This window comes from Nanorana parkeri, unplaced genomic scaffold (assembly GCF_000935625.1).
Source record: "Nanorana parkeri isolate BGI_ZX_2015 unplaced genomic scaffold, ASM93562v1 scaffold13, whole genome shotgun sequence".
Lineage (NCBI taxonomy): Eukaryota > Metazoa > Chordata > Amphibia > Anura > Dicroglossidae > Nanorana > Nanorana parkeri.
The window spans coordinates 638082-644481 of record NW_017306281.1 but is presented as its reverse complement, the minus strand read 5'-3'; the positions used below and the strand labels follow the sequence as shown (position 1 = coordinate 644481).

Below are 6400 nucleotides of genomic sequence, written 5' to 3'. Positions count from 1 at the left end.
CTCATAAGAATAACTGGGATCACAGTGCACATTTGCAGGATAAAGAAGACGCAGCACAGATGCTTTAAAAAAAAAAAAAGCTCCGGCTTTGTGTCTGGCACACCGAGCATACACAAAAGGAACACTTAATTTACTTTCCCTTTAGGGGTAGCTTCTCTGTGTTTCTGCCCTTGATATGTTTGTTCCTGATATCTCTAGTGCACAGGATGCATGCCTGCCTAAACACAGGAGATCTTGGGATGGGGCAAAGGATTCCCATTTTTCTTCCTTTTTCTACTACAATAGTACCTTGTAGACAATCACAGTCTATGTCTTACTCAAACTACAGATTTCAATCCCAAAGTCTTCTGGTTCATCTTCTCAGCCCTCCACATAAAACGTACCTATTTACTTTTTCCTGTCAGAGCGCAGTCTCAAATTTCCCCTTGTAGGTCCACTCTTTAATCCTACTCGATGCATCTTTATTGGCTGTTTCTGGGATTACTACACACTTTGTGCATTCATTTTTTAGCAATGTTTGAATTCCCTGATCCCTGGGGATCTCTGATTCCTACCTTGGTAGAGATATATCATTGAGGGTGGCATGCCATTTGATCCCACACTCCTCTCTGCAGCAAAGACCCCTTTTTTCCTTTCTACTGACTAGCACTTCTTCAGATCTTCACTTTCCTCAAATCCTATCCCTTTTTGAGAGATTTCATTACTTGCTGGATTAACAAAGATAGGGTTTACACTACTCCCTTGTCCTGTGAGAACATGAGTCTTCTGAGTACTCCAATAGAATTACACCCTACCCACAGCACTGATGAATATGCCTACCTTAGTGCCAGTTTTTGTCTTGGCTACCCCGCTATGGAATGCCCCAAAGACCTTCATCAAAAAAGTTTCTTGCGGTTCCTGCTTAGCCAAGGATCCTATCATCTGCAATCTTTGGGTATAGCAGATCTTTTCCCATTTACCTCTTCATGCAACTGTGGAATTGTGGATGTATTCCTTTTCTCAGTCTCCTCACTCTAGTGTTGTTCCTCTGTACTTCTCCATTCTCCTACTGTATTAGAGAATCTAGAATTTATACAATGTACGAACTGATCCTTTGGTTCAATTTGTAGATGGCTTAGGGAAAAGGTGGGTTTTGTCCCTACACTTTTCTCCCATCCGGCGAAGATTCTTCATATGCATCCACTTCCCTACTCTTTGAGTCTGGTTCATCATCACAGCCAGTTTCCCATGTTTGTGGTTTTACCTTCTAGGTCAGTTTTTGAGAAACTGTCTGCACTGATCTTCATTGAAATGTTGGAAGTTTTTCTCCTTCAAAATAAAATGTGAGAATTCCTCTTGTAACTGACAGGTTGATTGACTCCCTACTCTATGCAGTGTCAATCATGTCCCTTTCTACTCTCAAATGTTACTGTCATATCCCTGCAGCTGTTGTTTCCCACTTAATACAGTGGGGGGTATCTTAACAATGTGAGTGTATCTCCTTCTTCCTTATAAGGAGATATCCTTCTTTTATTAGTCCTGTACTTTCATGTAAGCCCAGCAGACAGGGCTCTCTGTTACCCAGCTATGCAGTTTTCCTCAATAGCATAAGGTAACTCTGAAGACCTTTGAGGGACCTAATCACTTGAAGACTGATCCTCTCCCTACGCTCTATCAAAGCTAATTATACCAGTAGCTTATGGATTCTCCTTCTAGGCCCTATAGTGAATTTGTTTTTATTTTTTGCCCATACAGAGCTCTGTTTCATGATTCCTAGAATCATGCATTTATTAAATGGCCAGACACTCTAACTATGGCTACCACATCCCTGACACACCTTGGGGTATGGGCTGAAGTCAACTTTCTGATCCTTTATGACCTTGTATCAAAATGATCCCACTCCCTTTCTTTCTATCCTTTCCTAATTCTGGTTTATAATTCTTTCTCTTTCTGTAGATCATGTAAATTTCTTGTAGAGAAAATTGTCATAACCATCCCTATCTCTTGAGAGATTTCTTATACGTCAGGTACATACTGCAAATAATAGACCTTCCCCATTTTGAATCTGAGAGTTGTTAAATGATTTCTTGTTTTATTTGGATATACATTGTTTATCTATCTTCCTTTTCCCTGAAGTCAAGGGTTAAGGGTGTTCCACTTAAAGTGTATCCCAAAATGAAAGTTTTCATATATGTGTCTGCTTTTGCTTGAAGAATAATATGAAGCTGTGCAGGGTCTATGGTGGGCTGTGCAGTCTCTCAGGTGGTTGTGCAGACTCTCAGGTGGTCTGTGTGGGGTTAATGGTTGCTGTGCGGTTCTCAGGTGGTTTGTGCGGGGTTAAAGGTGGCTGTACGGTTCTCAGGTGGTCTGTGCAGGGTTAATTACGGTTCTCAGGTGGTCTGTGCAGGGTTAATGGTGGCTGTGCGGCTTACAGGTGGTCTGTGTGGGGTTAATGGTGGCTGCGCGGTTCTCAGGTGGTTTGTGCGGGGTTAAAGGTGGCTGTACGGTTCTCAGGTGGTCTGTGCGGGGTTAATGGTGGCTGTGCGGCTCACAGGGGGTCTGTCCAGGGTTATTGGTGGCTGTGCGGTTCTCAGATGGTCTGTGCGGGGTTAATGGTGGTCTGTGCGGGGTTGCAGTGGTCTGTGCAGGATTAATGGTGGTCTGTGCAAGGTTAATGGTGGCTGTATGTGCCACAGAGTGCAATATTCTGTTCAGTCTTCAAGCCCATTGCTGGAATTGGTAGAAGACAACTGTAATCATTTAATCAGAGAAATAGATTATAATAGGGAACAGTGCCCCCCGCGGCCATTCAATCCTCATTTTGACTCACCCTGTACACTGAAAAGCTGCCAGAGCCCGACACTATCCTGGACACACAATGTGCAGGGAGCGGGGCATGTGACACACACACACTCTCTCCTCTCCCACTGCCTGTTATTAGGGACACGGCCAGGAGTCGGAACTCATTGGACCCCACCCCCTTGCTAAGAAGCCTGTTGGCAGTGCAATTGGCAATCACTTGTACCACAGTCCTTGGCTCCACCTGCTCCTAATTTACTTAGTCTCTCTCAAAGAAAAGCCTTCTTTTGGGCTAGGACTCCATTCATATCTGGCACCCATGAGTATCTCACCCATCTCTTTAAAGAAGAACTATGGGGTAAGTGTTTTTCACCATAGTTCTCCTAAGGGTCACGGCAGGACATATACTAGCATCCTCCTGTGACCCAAAGCTCAGTATATCACGAGCTACAGCTCGCGGTATACTGAGACCGTCGCAGCTGGGACGGATCCCAACATTACTGTGTTATCCACCAGGCTGCGTGAGTGACAGCTGGCTCTGCCTATCTAGAGGCAGACCCAGCTGTACCCGCCCCCTCCCCCGTCTGTTCCGCCAGTCAGCGCTGGATGATTGGAGCAGGGAGGGGGGAATCCCTGCAGGGAGCCGTGAGGGACAGTCGCGGCTCTCTGCAGGGACATGATCGAGAAGTGAGCGAGCGACGGTATGTGTTCACTCCCCGATCTATTGAGCTGACCTGTGACAGTCTCATTGTCACACGTTGGCTAGAACTATGAGGTTGGGCTAAATCACTCACCTCATAGTTCTCCTTTAAGACTCTGTTTACCTCTTTCATAAAAAGGAACTGTCTTACCCAAGGTTTATGTTATCCTGTTTCCAGGGCTTACTGGCTTGGAGGACAGATCCCTGGGATAGTCCTCGGTATCAGCATGCTGATCCACAAGGAACACCAGCTCATCCACACTCTTGGGGTCTGTATGCCCAATCCTCAGGTGTGTTACAAACCTTAACCAGCAAGGCTATAATGCAACAGTCGCAGACCACGTGCCCCACAATTTGAGCAGGGTTGAGTACCCCTGGGAGCTTATGGGTTGTAGACAGTATGCAGACAGGGGCATACACGAGTTCGGATTCCCGTTTAACAGCGTGCAGCCGCATCCTGTCATTGAGTTGTACAGGCAGCTGCATCTAACAGGTGTTTCTGCAGACGTGCATGCTGTACAAATCTGCACGTTCGTATAAGTGAAGCCTATTTCAGCAAGTCAGTAAACATTGTCTCAATGCATAGTTTATGCTATGGACATATAGTTTACATGGCATAAGACAAAACAAAACATCTGCTCGTCTGAGCCACTAACTAAACTCAAGTCAGTTCATGACTAATAGGGTTTTCTTAATGCGTTGCCCTGAAAACAAACAGCCAACACTTGTACCATTTAAGTGTGCTGTCAACTGTTAGCCTTTGGCCTTCAGGACCAGCAGGATTGTTAAGAATCGGAGAGAATAAAGTTATTTTTCTCCATTCATAAACACTGGAGCCACTCGCCCATGTGTAGGTAAGAAACCTAGGTGACACATATACACTGTCCTAAATTCGGATAGCCAGTGCTTCACAATATATATATATCCTGTTGTGGAGAGCTCTTAAGACGGCGATTATAAATAGAGCCGGTGATGTTTCGCTTTGTCCTAGTAAGAAGTTTCCGTTTTGGTCTCTGTGGGTTAAATTACAATGTCTCTGCAGCAGAGGACTTTGTAGTATTCAAGCTGTGTAGCCTCGCCTCATTACTTCTGAGGGGAAATGTTATTAGCAATGGTTGAGACCTTAAGCTTTAACAGTTCCAGTATATTTATTCTCTTATGTTTCAAACGTTTATATAGAGGGAATAATACACTGGTACCTCTAAAACTGAAGGAAATTAGCGGTCAGATGGGAGAGACTTAATCATACACAAGCACAGGGCTTAGGTCCAAATACTCCAAGGTGACCTTTTATTTTATAGTATGGTATATTATATTATTATAAACTGTTTATAATATAAGAGAAACTATTGTGTATTTTAGTGAGTATGAATTCACAGTTATTATTGTAATTTTTTATCTGACTTCAACTGGCCAAAAGCTCTGAATGGTTTTTGGCTCAGCATATAAGGAGGACAGCATAGCCTTGGACATGAATGGTCACATCAGTTGACAGTTTGTGTTTAGTTCTATGTAGACAGGGTATTGGGGTAAACAATAGCAACTAGACAAGGATTTCTAAGCTGTCCAGTCGCTCTGACCCAATAAGTCTCAGACAGGTTCTGTCTTTGGGTGCTCCATAGGCATTATATTGTCACTCGATCAGGGGTCTATTACTAATTGCAAGCCTGTGGACATCTTTACCCCTGCACGAAGAAGCACGTGAATTTGTAGGTGCCTCCTGTTTATCAGGCAGTTCATTCTGTATCCTGTTAAACAAATGTTAAAATAACATTACAGGGTAGGCCATGCATAGTTTTCAGTTAGTATGAACACACTGCAAGACATAAATTGAGAGACAGGAATAGTTAAGGTGCCCATAGACTTTAGGTAACATCCTCACAATTTGGTCTTTTTTAGCCAGAACAGGTAACAATCCAATGTCAATGGGACAGCAGAACACAGCCCCCCAAAAATGTTCTTGTGGAATAAAGTGATCACTGTTGTTTCTCCAGAGCCAGCTTCCCCTCCATCTTCCATTGCCCTAAACAGAAGTGATCGTGTGACAAGGTCTGAACTTTGCAAGACATTCAGAATCATACATGTATGTCTAACTCAGGGGTAGGCAACCTCTCTAGTCGCACTCCAGCTACGGTGAAACTACAAAACCCATTGTGCTTCTGCAACTAGGAGTCATGCTTGTGGATGTTGGGGTCTTGCATTGCCACATGGGAGTTGTAGTTCCAGCATAGCTGGAGTGCTGAGGTTGCCCACCCCTGGACTGTTCACTATTATCCATTGCCACCTCTAAAAATCATCATAGATGAACAGATAGCTCACTGAGAATGATGAGGGGGAGATGTCAACTCTCTTTTCTTTCACTCCCTGCCAGTGTCAGTAGGCCGGGCAAGCTAATACTTTTCTTGTTTCTAAACTAAAGAAAGACTTAGCACTTCGGCTGACCCCATCATGGCACACTGTCAGGCTGTGAATGCTCATAAGCATGAAATAGAATGATCAGATTAGGCTTAAAGTGCATCTGATGTACTACAAACTATACATTGAAAAGTGTTTCAACCAGTAACTAAATATGATTTTTACACTGAACTCTTTATAGCTTCCGGCTCTAACCATACTTATTTATTCACTGTGCAGATATCTCCAATGAACAGCTTGGAATCATTATTGGCTGGGAAACCCCATCCTGGCTGATGATTTATTTCCCAAAATGAGTTGGCTCGAGTGTGTCTGCACAGGTTGGGGGTACAATAAACAAAACAGGACAGTACAGACTCTCCTTGTGAAATATGTTTATTAAAGATAAAAATAAGTTTACAGACAGGTACTTATGATTGAAAAAAATAGTAAAGCTTGTATCAAAAATTCCTGCTTCTCTTGATAGTTTTGCTGAGATGCCTCCAGCTCACAATGCAAATCAAATGA

At 43.5% G+C, this 6400-nt stretch overlaps 1 protein-coding gene across 1 annotated transcript in view; it reads left to right on the top strand.

The window, feature by feature from the left end:
• MORN3 (MORN repeat containing 3) overlaps positions 1-6400 on the top strand; it is a 24882-nt gene that overhangs the window by 12575 nt on the left and 5907 nt on the right. The gene's annotated exons all lie outside the window — the stretch shown is intronic.